At 38.4% G+C, this 18,799-nt stretch overlaps 1 long non-coding RNA gene across 1 annotated transcript; it reads right to left on the bottom strand.

Moving 5' to 3' along the window:
* Window positions 1-596: 596 nt before the first annotated feature.
* Window positions 597-18,461, bottom strand: LOC134736985 (uncharacterized). Its single transcript, XR_010121489.1, has 3 exons — window positions 18,401-18,461; window positions 2,573-2,612; window positions 597-710 (listed from the first exon to the last, which is right to left on the bottom strand). It is a non-coding gene; the product is annotated as an uncharacterized lncRNA (long non-coding RNA).
* Window positions 18,462-18,799: the final 338 nt, after the last annotated feature.

Here is an 18,799-nt window from a genome sequence, read left to right as displayed (position 1 = left end):
ACAAACAGTCTAATTTAAAAATGGGCAAAAGACCATGAAGAGACATTTCATGAGGAGAATGTACAGATGCCAAGTAAGCACACAGGAAGACATTCAACAGCATTAACCATGAGAAGAATGTAAATAAAAACCACAATATCAATTCATACCTTTAAGAATGGCTGAAAAACAAAACAAAATAAACCTGACAATACAAAATTCTGGCAAGGATGTGGATAAACTATATCAGTCATACATTGTTGGCAGAAATGTAAAATGGTATCGCCTCTCTGGAAGACTGATGAACAGTTTCTTTAAAAACAAATCAAACAACTACCTTAAAACTCAACAATTGCACTCCTGGGCATTATCCCAGAGATGCAAACAATTATGTTCACACAATAGTTATGCTGGGTGCTCACAGCAGTTTTTTCTTCTTTATTTTAAGTTGAAGGGTACAAGTGCAGGTTTCTTATATTATGTCGTGAAGGTTTAGCATGCAGATTATTTCATCACTCATGTAAAAAGCATAGTACTTAATAGGCAGATTTTCAATCCTCATCATCTTCCCAACCTCCACCCTCTAGTAGGCCCCTGTCTGTTGCTCCCTTCTTTGTGTCCCTATGCAGTTGATGTTTAGCTCCCACTTACAAATAAGAAGATGCAGTATTTGGTTTTCTGTTCTGGTGTTAGTTTGCTTAGGGCAATGGCCTTCAGCTCCATCCATGTTCCTGCAAAGGGCGTGATCGTGTTCATTTTAATGAACTGCATAGTGTTCCATGGTGTCTGCGTACCACACATTTTTCTAATACCATGGCTGCATAGTATTCCATGGTGTCTATGTAGCACATTTTTTAAAAATCCAGTCTACTATTGGTAGAAATGTAGGTTGATTCCATATCTTTGCTATTGCAGATAGTGCTGTGATGAACATATGTGTGCACGTGTCTTTATGGGAGAATGATTTATATTCCTTTGGGTATATAGCCAATAATGAGATTGCTGGATCGATTGGTAATTCTGTTTAGAGTTATTTCAGAAATTGCCAAACTGCTTTCCACAATGGCCAAACTAATTTACACTCCCACCAGCAGTGTATAAGTATTCTCTTTTCTCTGTAATCTTGTCAGCATCTGCCTTTTTTTTTTTTTTTTTTTTTTTTTTTTGAGACGGAGTCTCACTGTTGCCCAGGCTGGAGTGCAGTGGTGAGATCTCCACTCACTGCAGGCTCCGCCCCCCGGGTTCATGCCATTCTCCTGCCTCAGCCTCCCGAGTAGCTGGGACTACAGGTGCCTGCCACCTCGCCTGGCTAATTTTTTGTATTTTTAGTAGAGACAGGGTTTCACCGTGTTAGCCAGGATGGTCTCGATCTTCTGACCTCATGATCCACCCGTCTCGGCCTCCCAAAGTGCTGGGATTACAGGCGTGAGCCACCGCACCCAGCCAGCATCTGTTATTTTTTAACTTTTTAATAATAACCATTCTGACTGGTGTGAGTTGGTACTCCATTGTGGTTTTAACTTGCATTTCTCTAATGGTTACTGATATTGAGCGTTTTTTTCATATGCTTGTTGGCAAATATTTTCTTCCATTCTGCAGGTTGTCTGATCACTCTGTTGATAGTTTCTTTTTTTCACAGCAGTTTTATACATAAATAGGCAAAAACTAGAAAAAGCTCAGATGTTTTTCAGTGGTTAAAACATCGAATGGCTGAACAAACTGTGAATGGTCATGGTTAAACAAATCATAGTATATGCATACCATGGAATACTACTCTGAAACAAAAAGGAACAAACTATTGACATACCCAACAATTTAGATGAATCTCCAGATAATTATTGAATGAAAAAAGTCAATCCCAAAAGTTTATCTGCTACAAAATTCCATTTAAATATTGTTCTTTAAGTGATAAAATTACAAAAATTGAGAACAGATTAGTTCTAACATTAGCGTTTCATGACTAATGCTTAAGAAGTTCATCTAATTCAAAAGAACTTCTCACTTTTAATCATTTTTTGTTTATTTTAAAAGTCAATAAGTTAGTGTCACCATCTCTTCTCTGGTAAGACAGAAGAGGTAGCATGAGTGGAGTACAAATGTATGGGACTCAATGTCCAGGGATATTGCTGCTTAGTTCACTTCCCATGTGACATTGGGCAAGACATTTAAAATTGCTGACTATCAGTATTATTACTAAAAATGCTGAAAAATAATATGATTCAAAAGATCCCTTCTCATCCCAATATTTTATGACTCCATGAAAAAACAGATTTCTTAATAATCTTTTTCTTATATTCTCTGCAGTCAATCATTTTTCAACAAGACGTCTTTGCCAAACTCAAAGGTATAAATGTATATGAGTCTCTGTCAAATTCTCATTTCATTTACAATTTGTCTTCATATATTAGCAGGATCAAAAGCTTGCATAAGATTTTGTTCATTTTATTTTCTTTAAACCAAATTTCTACCATCTTTTTTTTTAAAAAGAGAGAGAGAGAGACTTTAGAGGAGATGCTGTTTCCGTTGTTAGAAATTATATTAGGGTTCCCTCAATTCGGCTCACTTTTCATTTTGAAAGTCTTGTACAACCAACCTGGAACATTTTTCTTCACTTCCATCCATACCATGCCAATCTAAAAAAAACCCAACAAATGCTCTATATTTATTGCAGCTGCATTATGCTATTTGCAACATGACAACCTATTTAAAGGAAATAGAACTCGTGCCCTGTGTAGGAGCATTTTGTTTTTACCTTTAAAAGGCTTGTAGTCAGGCTGTCAGTGAAAGAAAATCCGATCTCATTTTCATCTAGTATGCACTGCAGAAACATTACTCTGATATGAACCAGAGCTTGAAAATGGAGAAGCAATTGTTGTTGCTAATCAGAAACAAATATCACACAGAGACAATTGCTTTTTTTCCTGCACAAAAAATATGCTTGCCAATTAAATTCATTAAATACAGGCACACTATTGACACAATCTGATCAGAAGCTCTAAGCCACAGATGCTCAGAAATGCTGACTTGTGTCACAAAGGAAAATAGTTACTATCTACTTCCCTCTGAAGCAAGAGGAAGATGTAAAATGAAAGCAGCAACTATTTACAAAGCACACTGTAATTGCCAGCATTTATTGAACATTTATTATGTGCCAAGAACTGTGATAAGTGTTTGACTTATTTTATTTCCTTTTCCCCCTTCAAAACAAAGATGTGTATCTGTTATGCCAATTTCTTTGATGGCATTCAATAACATATACAAGCTCATACTATAAATAAATAACATACTATAAATAAATAACTGTGTTGGATGTCAAAGACTATATCACCTCTCTAAGTATATGTGGCTTAGAACAAAACTGAGAATAGCCAGCTCATCTATTCTTTCAATCATCTATTTTTTCCTATAGATATTTGTTGAGCACCTATTACGTTCGATGCATCATTTCAGACTATTGGGATAGATTACTGAAAAAAAGAAATAATAATAATTTCTGCCATTTTGGTGTCTGCATTATAGAGAAGGGAGATAAAAATTAAGTAATCCATATGCATATTTAAGTTTTAAAAGTAAGATATATACCATGTTAGAAAATTATAAGCGATATGGGAGGAAAAAGCAGAGTAAGAGAAATGGTGTATGAGGGTACATGTGTGCGGTGGGTGGGGGCTGAACATAATTCTACATTGTGTAAACAGAAGAAGCTCCACAGTAGTGAAAACATTTAAGCAAATATTGGAAGAAGGCAAGGGAATTTGATAAGTGGAAAATTGGAGGAAGAGTGCTTAAAAGAACAAAAGCAGCTCATTCGAAGACAATAAGCCAGGGGGATATTTTGTATGTCTGGAACAATGAAGAGCCAGATATATTTGGAGGAAAATGCATGGAGGGAATAAATAGTTGAGCTTGGAAAACTAACAACTTTGTAGGCTAATGGAAGGCATTTGAGTTGTCCTTTGCATGAGATAGAAGGCACTGGAAGGATTGGAGCAAAGAAAGACTATACTATTTACTAACTTATTTTTAGACAGACCCCCTCTGGCTGCTATACTGAGAATACAGTGTAAAGGACCAAAATGGAAATATTATTTTCAGTGACCTGTTAGAAGGCTCACATGGAGTGACAAGAAGTGTTAAAAATTCTGGATATATTGTAAAGGTAGATAATCTCCATTGAGATCAGATGTAGAGTTTGAGAGCAAATAAGTAAAATCCAAGAGCATGCAAGATTTTTGGTATCAGAAACTAGAAGGAAAGAACATTTATAACTGAGTTGGTGGGGTCTGCAGATAGAGTTTAATTTGGGAGGAAGATCAGAAGTTGGACATGTTAACTCTGAGATGTTCTCTATGCATCCACTTGGTGATGTTGAACAGGCCATCATATCTACCAGCCTGTAGTTGAGAATCTCAGTGTGTTTTGGAGGTGTAACTCTGGTAGACTGGCAAATAGCATGGAGATCAGATGAGACTATCAAGGGAGTGAGTATAGATGGAGAACACAACAGGGTTAAAGACTGATCTCTGGGGTAGATAACTGTAAGAGTCCAGGAAAAGCAGGAAGAACCAACAAAGGAAGGTTAGGAAGGAGTGACAAGTGAGACAAGAAAAGCCAAGAATATAAGGTTCTGAAAGACATGAGTGGAGTGTTTCAAGAAGGAAGTAGGGACAACGATTTGTCAAATGCTACTGTAGTTAAATAGGATGAAGATTGAGAAGGGCCTATTGCCTTTACCATATAGTAACTTTCCAACACTTTCATTGAAAGTGATGGAAACCTGAGTTAGTAGGTTTAAAAGAAAATGAGAAGAGAGGAATCAGCAGCAGACAAAATGGACTTTTCTTTAAGGATATGAGCTGCAAAGGGAAGACAGGAAATGGTACATAAGCTGGGAGGTGGGGGTAAATGGCATAAGATTTTTCTTTCTTCAAAAGGGAAAAAATAGTGTGTTTGATTATGGATGGGAATGGTGCCAGTAGAAAGGAAAACAATGCCTTACACATGAGAGAGGGAAGATAATTGTTTGATTTTTTCTTTTCTTTTTTTATTATTATTATTTTTTTTAGTAGGCAACAGGAGATAGAATTCAGTGCACAAATAGAGAGATTGGTTTTTTGTTGTTGTTGTTTTGAGACAGAGTCTCGCTCTGTCACCCAAGCTGGAGTGTGGTGGCACAATCTCGGCTCACTGCAACCTCTACCTCCCATATTCAAGCAATTCTCCTGCCTCAGCCTCCTGAGTAGCTGGGATTGCGGGCACGCGCCACCATGCCCAGCTAGTTTTTGTATTTTTAGTAGAGACAGGGTTTCATCATGTTGACCAGGCTGGTCTCAATCTCCTGACCTCGTGATCTACCCGCCTCGGCTTTCCAAAGTGCTGGGATTACAGGTGTGAGCCACCGCGCCCAGCCGAGAGATTGGTTTTTACTTAGCAGTGTAGATAGCTCAACTAGAGTAACAAAATTTTTATTTTGGTTGACTCCATAGGTGTGGTTGATGTGAGTGGAAATCATTCTCTGATTGCATCATTTTTCTCAGTGAAGTGAGAAACAAGGTCATGAGCAGAGTGTTGAGGTAGAAGAATGAAAAGAGTGAATTGACTAACAATTTATAGCATGATTTGGGCCTGCATTTTTGTTTGTCATCATCAATTTATATGGAACCTGCCAGTAAGATCAAGAGTTTTTGTCACAGGTAGTAAACTGCATGGCCAGAGACACTGGGTACGTGGGGAGTTGAATTTAAACCAAGGTATGTTTTGTGAAAGAATATTAATAAATGAGAGAGAGGCAAGGGAATTGAAGAGGAATGCAAGAAGAAGGTAATTATAATGATTGACCGCTGAATTTAAGCTGGATAAGACAGTGAGAGCAAACCAGAGATTTAAGGGCCAGGAAAAATTGTCAGGGTAAAAAATGGATGTCCAGTAGGGTCTATTGATTATTGAAATCGCAGTAATAAAGTGATTGATCTGGAAAAAGAAAGGTAATCACTGAAATGTGAGCATGGTTCATGTACAGTTGAAATTAAAGAAGGATTGAATTTAAGTTAGGTTGTGAATTAAAACGGCATAGACACCCAGATCATTAGAGGAGAGAAGCTCGAGGAATTGAGGCCAAGAATGACTGGAAAGATTATTTTCATATACATCGAAATTGCCAAGAATTAAGAATAGAGTTGTGATAGAGAAACATTGAATCAATAACCAATATCATTTATATATCAAGAGAAGTAACTCAAAGATTGATAAGCAAGAATACTAGTGAGGAGTGGTAAGTAGATGACATAAAGTGGTCATATGAGATTTCAAGCTAGGGCTGTTAGAGGAAAACTCTGGAAGCTTACGTGGAGAGACGGAAGATAGCTGCTCTTCCTCCAGGACTGGTGGTTGAGGAGTTGTGGGGAAAAAAAAAATAGCCGCACTGAAGAGGATGACAGGGGAAAGATGAAGAAAATGCTCAGAAAACAATCTGAGAATATAGGCAATTCTGCTGCTGATAGAATGTTAATTCCGGAGGACACACTGAAAAAGTTTCAAAAACTGGACATCCAAGGATGATAGGGAATGTGTGAAGTTTATGGAGATTTAAATGTGGGAGAAAAAGGGCTATGTAAGAAATTGGTACTTCTTACTAGTTATTCTGAGAGCCCAGAACTCCCTTTGCCTCGTCACACAGTGGGGCCATGTGTTTATGACGAGTTAAGTGGGTTAGGTATTCTAATTTTAACGTGCATCTACCTTTTACACATTTTCCCAGTTCTAACAAGTCTAAGATTTGGGGGGTATTGAAGTCCCTGTTTTTTCTCATCTTGAATCAAGGTGACAGGTAAGAGAGTCTAGAGATTGAAAGCTCTCCCTCCAGAAATAGGAGGGTATCTACAGATGTCTGTGTGCGCAAAAAGAACGTTTGTGTGTGTGGTGTGTGGTGTTTGATGTGTGTGTGTGTGTTGTATGTGGTATACGTGTGGGGTGTGTGCGTGTATGTGTGTGGTATGTGGCATGTGGTCTGTGTGCGGTGCATATGTGGTGCATGCGTGGTGTATGTCGTGCGTGTGATATGTGTAGTGTGTGCATGTGTGTAGTGTGTGTGGCATGTGTGTGCAGTCTGTGTTGTGTATGTGTAAATATATGTGTGATGTGTGTGGTATGTATGCATTTTGTGTGTGTGGTGTGTGTATTTGTAATCTGTATATGTTGTGTGGTGTGTGTGTGTGGTGTGTGTGTGTGTGTGTGTGTGTGTGTGAATTCATGGAGAATAGAAAGCTAGAAAATGTATTCTCGCAAAACTATATTTTATTTCCGAAGTGACGAAGAATTGAGTGAATGGAGAGACTCTCTGAATGAGAATACAAGCTTACGGTTTTTAGCCTGTAGCCAAATATAGCTGATAACGATGAATCTCCTCTCCACCCCTACTCCTGCCTTCTCTACTTCACAGATTCTCCTGTGAGACATAGACTGCAGAGAGCAGTGGTTTACGTTCCTTTAAATCCCTGTCTTATTCTTTCTCTTCACTCTGAAAGTGTGTGTGAGAATGGCCTTCCAGCATGGCTAGTACTTCTTTTCTCTCTGCAACAACTCTGCCACTTACCAAATCATTAGTCATTCTGGATATTGAAATACTGAAATTTCTAATTCCATATTTTTATATGTTATAAACTATAATCCCAGACATTTGCTCCCTTTGTATGCCCCTTATTAATAAATAGATTTAATTAAACCCACTGTCCAGCTTTTTTTTTTTGGAAGTTTTTTTTTTATTGTACTTTAAGTTTTAGGGTACATGTGCACAATGTGCAGGTTTGTTACATATGTATCCATGTGCATGTTGGTTTGCTGCACCCATTAACTCGTCATTTAGCATTAGGTATATCTCCTAATGCTGTCCCTCCCCCCTCCCCTCACCCCACAACAGTCCCCGGAGTGTGATGTTCCCCTTCCTGTGGAGCTTTTTGACAAGAACACCAAAGGATTTTCTCCACTTTTCCCATTCACTTTCCAATTAAATTGCACTTTCACTCTTTCATACTCCTTTTGGGCTCTTCGTTCCTTTCCATCCCTCAGCTATCACTACAATATCTTTTCATCCTCTCCTGTAACTTGAATTTGCCATATTGCAACCTCAATGAGTGGAGCTGAAGTCTCTGAATTCTCTTGGCTTAGAAAACAAATCCCCTTCTGGAAGCATATGATAATGCATAAGGCGATACTAATGCTTCTAAAAAGTTGGCCTTTTAAAGGACTGTAGCCAATGGTTGGTACTTAAATTAACAGAATCAGTGCAATAAAGAAAGCATTCTTCTTGAAGGCCCAACATATGGATACAAAACCCACTTCTTCGAGTTAAAAACAGATAGCAGGATGTAAGAAGCATTGCAAAAACTATAACATGTCACATAAAAGTTAATTTATCTTTGCTTTCCGAGTCAGAAACTGTAATATATAGGGAATCAACCCACTTGCCTCCCACAATTTCTTCCCAGCTGCCACTACTGAAGCTATTCTTGTCCTCTCTGCATTGTATCCCCTGCTACTTCCTGTGTTACTCACCCAGGTAAGCAGGAGACCTGGAGCTCTGCCCAGGCTGGTTGTTAAGGAACCTTGCTTGGCATACAAGTGTGTATGTTGGCATGTCTGTAGATGTCTGAAGGTCATGGAACAAAATAGAACTCCCAGTTTGGAATGAAAGAAGGCCCAGCACATAAGGCTCAGTTTGAAGTATAAATGTGTCCAAGACAAACAATTGGATTCAAAGTACAGGGCTGACCCTACAGAATAGCCCCGATGACACAAACAGGTTCAGGAGGCAGACAATGAAATGATTTCCAGATGCAATTGGATACAGGATTATAAATACACTCCAATTGAAGGCAGGAGGGATGCTAAGTTTGTTCAGTCAGGAAGGAGAAACCCACACCATTTTAAGTCCAGTTATACAAGAACTGCCGATCTAACCAGATGTGTCCCAGACACTGCACATCTTAAAGGATACTTGCTACAGGTGTGGAACACCAGATCCTTTGGATGGCTGGGAAGAAATTAAAAAAACAAAACAAAACTGTCTTCCTATCCCTAAGAGAGAAACAAAATGATCTTTTCCCATCATTTGGAATAATGTGAAAACTGACTTAAAAGGTTTTTCTTTTAAACATTGCCACTCGTGTGATATAAATACATATGGTGTTTCATGGCACAGTGAAAATGAGGAATGGTGTTGGAGAGGATGCTCGTTTTCTGAAATGCATTCTGCACAGAGCTTTCGATCATGTGGCAAAGGAGAATTGCTGGTGGCTTCCTAAGCAGGACTCGTGGTGGGACTCTTTGTGCCACTGATCTCCTTGTGCCATCTCTTCTCCTGTGGTTGAGTGAAACCCAGAGAAACTGACAGGGGCAGGAACAGCTAATAGGGTTGAGTTAATGGGTTATTCTCCTCTAGCCCAGGTGTATAACATGTGAGTGTACCAAGATCAAAGATATTTTTAGATGCTTTATTTCCTCAGTCCAGACAAGGCTTAGGGCAGCCAGATGCCGGGGACAACCCCATCTAGTTTTCTCAGCATGCCTGACAAATATTGCCATCTTTTATGTGTGCTATGGCATGAAGAAAGGTGTGTCACATAGAGCTAATCACCAAGAGGGATTCAGGAATGCCTCTTAGTGATTCATTCAGAAGAATGAATCATTCATTCAGAAGAATGAATCATTCATTCATTCTGCATTCATTCAGAAAGAATAAATTTCAGCATCGATTAGCAGGTAGCATGACAGTGTAGAAAGAATGTAGAATCTCTAACAATGTAAATCTGGGTTTACAGCCAGATTTACTAGCTAAGGGAAGTTTAATTTACCTATCCCACCCGAGTTCTGTTTTCTCATCTGTAAAATGGAGACAGGAACTCCCTTTCTGGGAAGCTTAGAATAGGGTGAAAAGTTAATTGCTTTGCTCCTGGTGCATAATAAAGGCTCCCTGATGCCTTCCTCATCAACCTTGGCCAATGTGAATACTATTTCCTCAGTTAAAAGCTGAAAGACATGTGATAAAAGGACTCTGAACTCAAAATTTCTCAAATTAAGATAAACAGTTTGAATAATGCCTGTGTCTTTCCTTAGTGTCAAATATTGCTTACTTCTATTTAAATAGGAATCAGTTTCTAGATCACAAGTAAATCAGCTCCTTCCTTCCTATACATGCCTCACTTCCATCCTCAGCCTCCAGTGAATTCTTCCTTCCCCTGTAACCCACTTGCTTAAGTACATTTTGTTTCTGTTTTCATGTTGCTCTGTATTAGAGTTAGTTACATGCCTGTCTTTATTAGGGGATTCAACCAGGTTTATTAAGCGGCCGTTTCTGATTAATCTTTGTACTATTGCTCCTCGTCCACCTTATTCTATGCATAATGATAATCATCTGTACTTACTATTAAAACTTATAACTTTCCAGAAAATGTTCTAAGTGATTTACTTGAAAGATATTATTTAATTCTCACAATGACTCAAAAAGATGAGTACTATTATGGATTATCCCAATATTACAGATGAGGAAATTGAGGCTGATGGATTGCCCAGGCCATATAGCTAAGGAGTTGTGAAGTCAGCATTTGAATGTAGGCAGTCTGCGTCCAGAAGTCCATCTCTTAACCATTATGCTGATGATACCATGTGTTGATTCAGAACACAGGCCACCTCTTCCCCTCTCTGTTAGACTGCAGCTGAGACTGAATAGACAGAATGACAGCACAGAAACAGAGTGCTCTGCAGAGAATGTGTCTTTCAGAACTTAGTGCATCTGCAGAGGTATTTAAATTGAACTGCCATGTTCCCTCCCACACACAGCTAGAGGATCTGAGTCGTCCTTTAAGCAGTAGCCGTATGAGGCTCTGGGTAAACTGCCTCATGCAGCACTAATGTAGATGGCAGTTTTCAACCTGAATGTACATTGCACCACAGATCAAGGTACTGTCTGTGCTGGAAGACAAATGATGTCAAGCATCTGTCGAAAAACAAATCTACAGGTTGTAACAAGCCAAGCTTACAAACAAGTACAGGTACAGACACCCCCAATTATCTTAATGGTGGGAGCCTTATGGGTCTCAACTGAGTCTTTTCTGATAGCAAGGAAGTCCTTCAAGACACCAGCCAAGACATCATCCCGGCAAGGTGAGTGGGAGGCTTAGAGAAGGAAGGGCCTAACAGGAAGGGTCAGAAAGTGACCTTTATTGAGTTCCGGGGACCATATACTGTGCCAAGTAATTTATATGTGTCATTCTCTCCCTATGTTTGCCACATATATATGTTATCCATATATGTTATTCTGTATGTTATCCATACAGGAGTTAACCAACTTGCCAAAATTAAGGTGGGCAGAACCAGAAAAAGATTCAGACTCAAGTTCTCCCTGATTCTATAACTTGTTCTCATGCTACTTTACTCCAATTTCAAACCATGGTCTCCATAAAGCCTTGCTATATTTTCATTCATTCATTGGAAGAAAATAGATTGTGTACCTAACATGTGCCAGGCACTATTCCAGGAACTGGGAAGCCAACGGAACATAAAACATACCTCGTTCTTACCTTCATGGGGGAGATGGAAAACAAAACAAGCGAATATCAATGGGCAATAGATCTGGTGGTGGTAAGTGCCATGAAAAAAAAAAAAAAAAGCAATGTCTAGTGCATAGAGAGTGATAAGGCTTATTATTTTCAGTAAGGTAGTCACGGAAGGTGCCTGATTGATGGAGTAGCCTCAGCAGAGTGTGAGAGGATTCATGGCTATATATGAGCCATACTCATATGGGCATAAGAACATTTTATGGGCTGGGCCCAGTGGCTCACGCCTGTAATCCCAGCATTTTGGGAGGCCAAGTCGTGCAGATCACCTGAGCTCGGGAGTTCCAGACCAGACTGGCCAACATGGTAAAACCCCATCTCTACTAAAAACACAGAAATTATCCAGGTGTGGTGGTGGGCACCTGTAATCCCAGCTACCCAGGAGGCTGAGGCAGGAGAATCGCTGGAACGCAGGAGGCAGAGGCTGTAGTGAGCTGAGATCGCACCACGACACTTCAGCCTGCATGACAGAGCAAGACTCCATCTCAAAATAAATAAATAAATAAATAATAAAACAACATTTTAAAGCAGCAGCACACGCAAAGACCCTAAGAGACAGTGTATCTCAAATGTTTGAGTTTCTCAAAAAAGCAAAGTGGCTGTGGAATCTGGAGTATAGTGAAAGATGGAGAAATAGTAAAAATGAGAACAATGAACTATCTGAAGATCAAATAAACTAAGGCCTTATACACCATGTTAAGGGATTTGGAAATTACTTTGCGTATAATGGGAGGCTACTGGTTTTAAGCACAGACATGACATAGTATGACTTTTGTGTACTGCTGCTATGAAGACAATAAATTGTGGAAGATCAACGATGGAAACAGAGACACCAATTAAGAGACACCTGCAATAATCTAGGAAAGATTGTGGTAGAAGGGACCAGGGTTGTTGCAGTGAAGGCAATAAGAAGTGCTTAAATCCAGGATATAGTTAAAGATAGAGTATGAAGAATTTATGAACAGATTGTATATGTGGTGTAAGAAGAGAAGAGTTAAGATGACTTCAATTTTTCTGTTTGGGCAACTAGAAGAAAAATATCCCCATCACTAGAAGGAGAACACTGAAAGAGTAATGGTCCTATCGTGGGGGCATGGGGACTAATCAAGAGCTCAGTTATGTTTGAGATGACTGTTATACTTCTGAATCATGTTGGACATAATAGACTAGAGTTTGGACTGGGGATACAACAGATCTGAACACAGACAAATTCAGTTACATGCCCTTTTCATCTGTCTCTAGCCTTCTTTTTCTTCTCAATCCCTCTTATATAAGGACTACTGACTTTTATAGGTCTCTAATTCTATTAGGTTCCTTTGAGGGCTGTGAAAGAAATGTGACACTTTTTTTTTTGTTTGTTTAAGAAATAACCTTTCTTAAAAATCAAGCGAAGCAGCTCCTTGCCACATCCACTGGGAGAATAAAGACGTTCTCAGCAGACTGTCGACATTCCAGAAAATGTCAACATCACTCTGAAGGGACAAACAAATATTGTGAAGGGCCCCAGAGAGACCCTGCAGAGGGACTTCAACCACATCGATGTAGATCTCAGTCTCCTTGGAAAGACAAAGAAGAGGCTCTGGGTTGGCAAATAGTGGGGAAATACAAAGGAGCTGACTATTGTTTGCACTGTTTGTAGTCATTAATAGAACATGAGCAAGGGGTTGCACTGGGCTTCCATTGCAAGGTGAGGTCCATGTGTGCTCACTTCTCCATCCACGTCATTACCCATGACAAAGGGGATCTGGTTGAATTAGAAATTTCTTGGGTGAAAAATACATCTGCAGAGGTCAGGTGCTGCTTGTTCAGTATCTCAATCCCAGAAAGATGAGTTAATCCTTGAAGTAAATGACAGTGGCCTTGTTTCAAATTCAGCTACTTTGATTGAGAAAGCTGTAACAATTAAAAACAAGAATATCAGAAACTTTTTGGATACTATCTGTGTCTCTGAAAAAGGAATAGTTCAGCAGTCTGATAAATAAGACCTAGGAGTGTCCAGCTTCAGAAACAAGATGTCAGGTGATTTCTAAGACCTGTTTGCAATATTTTAATGATGAAATTAAAAAAAAAAACCTCTATTGATTTAAGATGTTTTCTTAAAAAAAAACTCAAGGAAACTGGAGATTATTTTTCAATCATACAAAAAGATATAGAAATACCAAACCCACTAATTTCATCAAAGCGATTAGAATGACATTATGTTAATTAGAGGAGATATAAAAAGAGCTATGAAGAAAAAAGAATGGGGTTTCTGTAAGAAAAGAGAAATATTGCTACAGAAGATGGATCACAGTTCACATTGAACACTGCCTCAAAATTCACTCAACCTGAAAGACGTCCAGTTTGACATGCTTTGCAGTGCTATTATGATATTACATTTCTGCTAAAAGAGTCGAATATTCTATCAATGGCTTTAAGTAGCACAAAAAATAATGGTAACCAAATTTGATACCTCTCTAAAGGGAAGAAAAGTGGCTTTTCCAAGCCCTGAAGAAATGATAGATATACAAGGAAATCTGGGGGTATGATTTGGTTATGTGCTCAGACAGATCTGAGGCATCAGAGTTAGGGACAGGCAAGGCCTTATTTGAGCAAGGGAGGAGGGAAGAAAGAGGAGTGGAAAAAAGGGAGAGAGAGAGATTGAGAATGATAATTTGTGTTATAGGTAATTTTTAAAAAATAGGGAAGAAGGAAGAAAAGAGGGAGATAGAAACATATTACACAAGATGAAGAGTTTCTAGGAATTGTTGTTTAACCTGGAGAAGGAAAAGCATGGGAATATATTTAAGAGATAGACTTCCATACAGAAGAAAGTTGAGACTTCTTTATAGCTTCAGAGGGCAGAAATCACAATTTGGCTAAGTCCGGACTCGAGGCAACTGGTCTTTTCCCCTTACTGGCCATGTGAACTAAAGCAAGTTATACCTCCTTGTGCCTTAGGTATGTCGTCTGTAAAATGGAAATAATAAAAGCATCTCCTTCAAAACAGCATGAGGATTAGCTAAAACAAATTTGATGAAATAAGTGAATGGACAAGGTGGGGGAAATTAGCCCTAGTTTGGGGCTGGATCCTAGCATGGAAAAACACAGAAGGCTGTCCTACTTGTTCCAGGGTCACTCTGGTACTGAAGATGGTCAATCTGCTGCTAGTTAAAACATGTAGCATAGCAAAAGTGGATACGTCCAACTGATTCGTCCATTCAGAACAGGATCCAAGTCAACAGCTAACAAGTATATGGGAGGGTAGATACGGGAAACAACATTCAATCTGGAGAAGATTAAAGAACAAACTCAGAGAGGTGTCAGGATCTTATCTCAGTAAACTAGAGTTGAGATTGGGCTCTAGTCCCAGCTACAGAAATCAAACCAGAAACCTAGCCACTTTAGTCCAACAGAGAGTAGTCAGGGCAAACTCACTTGCCATATTGGCTTCCAGAAACTTTTCAGATTTTATCTTCATATGATACTTAGTCTCCTTGGGTTCTTGCAGCCCTGACTAAATTGACGACTGGATCTGGGTAATAGTAGATACACAGCAAAGGCTACACGTGATTAGGACTGAACTGGGAGAGAGACATTGGGGAGATCTGCCTCATTGTTGGGAATTTATTTATTTTTTAACAATAAGAATGAACAGAGAAAATTGTTGGGGAGGTACTGGGCACCCTGCACCTGGAAATTTGAAACAGATATTGAAAGGCCACCTACTGGCAAAGCAATTGTGAACATTCATCTATCGTGAAGGGATCTAGTAGACTTGTAACAACATTCCTCCTAACTGCATACAGTGGTTTGAATGACAGACACAAAAAATGTCAGTTCTTCTTCCCTGGAACATGTGGCTGTTGTGTTACCTTATCTAGTCAATTTTTTTATAGCTATAAATAATTAAGCTAAAAGATCATGAGATGAGGAGGTTATCTTGGATTTTCTGAGTTGGTCTTAAATGTTATCATGTGTATTCCTTTAAAAAGAAGGTAAAGAGCTGGGAGCAGTGGCTCACACTTGTAATCCCAGGACTTTGGGAGGCTGAGGTGGGCAGATCACCTGAGGTCAGGAGTTCGAGACCAGCCTGGCCAACATGGGGAAACCCCATCTCTACTAAAAATACAAAAATTAGCAAGGTGCGGTGGTGGGAACCTGTAATCCCAGCTACTCAGGAGGCTGAGGCAGGAGAAGCTCTTGAAACCGGGAGGCAGAGGTTTCAGTGAACCGAGATCATGCCACTGCATTCCAGCCTGGGTGAAAAAGTGAGACTCTGTCTCTAAATAAATAAATAAAAGGCAGAGGAATCTTACAGACAGAAGAAGAGAGAAAGAGAGAGAGAAGTGTAATGCAAAGATGAAGTACAGAGATGCAGCCACAAGTCAGAAAATGCCAACAGTCATCAGAACCTGGAAGAAGCAAAAACTATATTCTCTTCTAGAGCCTACAAAGGGAGTGCGTCCCTGACTATCCCATGATTTTGGATTTCTGGCCTCAAGAACAGTGAGGAAATACATTTCTGTTGTTTTAAGCCACCTAGTTTGTCGTTATTTGTCACAGCAACCACAGGAAACTAATAAACTCAGAGTCCAGAATTCCAAAGGACACTATAGGTATGGATTATCTAACTGAAGATGGAGTTACAGCAATCAAATCCCACTCACTCTTTCCTATTTTCTGCATTTCCTTATATATATTATCTTAATTAAACTTGTCCTTTAGTCTAATTGCCAGTAGATGTTACAAAAGGAAATAAATTTAACAGAATGGAAAACCCAAGGAGTTGGTAATTATGTAATCAGGGAGATTTCAGGAGGTAGTTAAACCACATTGCTCTCTCAATTTCCTCTCCAAATATACAGTGCCTGTGGAAAGAAAGTTCTCCTTAGGCAACTATTCATCAGACTCCTACAATTATTTAAGTAAGTCAATCAAGGCTCTAAAACATTGCAGAATTATAAATTAAATATCCCAAAAAGAAACTGGAAGGACAGGGCAGGTTCAGTTACCTCAAACATGTATTAATGTGTTCACTCTTGCAATAAATATTATTGAGCTCCCTATTATCTGACAGACATATTTCTGTATAAAGAATATAACTATAAAAACATAGAAAGTTTCTTGCTTCATGAAGCATTATACTTTGCTGTGGGGGAAAGGTAAAATATGTGTAAATTTAGAAGTAAATAAGATAAGACAGTACAAAGTGATATAGAAAATACAACAGGCTATGGGACAGAGAATGTCTGCTATAGGGTACAGTGGGCAGTTGGGTGGTGGGAGAAATATTTGAGTTGAGACCTAAACAATTAGAAAAATTTAGCCACATATTGATCAATGATAAAAAGTTATAGGTAGTAAGAGTAGTAGATGTGTAATTGGAAAAACAACAGGAACCTCTAAATGGTTTTTACCAAGATGAGGCATGGTCACATGTGAATATTTAAATAATGACTCTAGCTACAGGGACACAATAAGGGGAAGGAGGATGAATGACTGGAGATCCAAATGAAGCATCATGGGGACTTGGACTCTGGAGGTTATGGGAGAAGAGAACTTCATTGCTCAATTCTCCCCACATCTATTTTCTCAGTTATTCCTCACCCATCCCTGGGAGGGTATAGACAACATTTAGATACAGACCCATCACCAATTCCACTATTACTTTATGCAGAAGAAGAGACTCTGGGTAAATGGATTCAAGTGGCAATGGAATTAACTCCTGCCATTAAGTACCATTGTGCTGACTGTCTTGGAATTTTAAATTCTGTGTTTTATACTCTGCTAGACTGCACTGGTGGTCTTCTAAATATTGTGTATGTACTTTCAAATAGACTTGAAATTGTTATTACAATTGTTTTTATCTGTTAGAAACAAGAAAATATTTGGATATGCGATGCATGTGGTGTCATCTTTGGAGCCAGATCCCAACAAATATTCACTAAGCTTTTCAAAATCCATGAAAAAGTTATCAGAAGCTACTGAGTTTTTACAATTTGTATTCAAAGTTAACAGATAAGCAGTTGGAAAGAGAAATCTCCATTGAAAAATGCAAAATAATGGCACAAGAATCAGAATGTCTGAACTTGGGTTTGCCCCTACCTAACTGTATGGACTTTAAAATGGCATTAAAGCTTTCTGATTGTCCATTTCCTCTTCTCTAAAAGGAAAATAATGGGCTAACACCTCTAAAGTTATCTCTACCTCTAAAATTTTATGAAAATATTATTCATTTTTAACAAACTCAGAGCTTCTCCTTTCCCTTTTTAATGCACATTCTGTATCTCACCTAATCATGCTGTTTTTCTATTTTCATTATCAGGGACTATTACTTTTTGAATGGCTTCACTGAAATGAACAAATAGAGTCAATTCAAATCACAAAGTTAGCTTCTTTAACATTTTCTTCTCTATAGTAAATCGAATGTATGGTTTCTATGTACTAGTCACATTTCCCTCTTCATACTTAGAAATCCTTTTCTGTTTTGTGGCTTCTCAAGCATTTTGAAAACCACTGACTCAAAATGGGACTGTCTGGCTTGTCTCATATTTCCAAGAATATACAGTTATTCTAGAAGGCTTTGATTTCTGGAGAATATTTACAGTAAAGATATAAAGACTGATGTCTCTCATAAAGATTTATTTCAGATCACTTTCCACTTGCGAATAATAGTATAATTCTCATAGAAAAATATTCCATCCTTTAATATAATTTTGCTTTTTTTCCCCTTGCACTAAAGATAGTGAATTAATTGGTATGCATATTAAAGAATAATGGTAGAATTCTGAAGTCAAAGTAAGAACACATAATCTTATTTTATTACCTACCTCATTCGTGTATTTGGGCAAGTCTTTCACATTTTGAAGACTTGGTTTATTTACCTGTCAACTGGAAAGAATGGGAAAAATAGTAATACCAGGCTTTTTTTTTTTTTTTTTTTTAGTTCTTATCACAATATAGGCATTGGGCCAAGCACATTACATATACCATTTCATTTATTCTTCATAATACTGCTATACACATATCATGTTTTAAAAGTTGAAGCATCTGAAATTTAGAGAAGATAAGCTCAAGGTCATATAGCTAGTAAGGGACAGAGCAGAGGTTCTGAAACTTTACATGGCTGTTAGACTGAGAAACCCATATTTTAATGTCTCTATACTATAAAAATACTGATTTCTATCCTCCTGGAGTAGAAACACCATGCTAATGTATAAGAAATTGCT

The sequence above is a fragment of the Symphalangus syndactylus genome, chromosome 6, assembly GCF_028878055.3.
Source record: "Symphalangus syndactylus isolate Jambi chromosome 6, NHGRI_mSymSyn1-v2.1_pri, whole genome shotgun sequence".
Lineage (NCBI taxonomy): Eukaryota > Metazoa > Chordata > Mammalia > Primates > Hylobatidae > Symphalangus > Symphalangus syndactylus.
The sequence above is the reverse complement of the archived record's forward strand: the minus strand, read 5'-3'. Positions and strand labels throughout refer to the sequence as shown.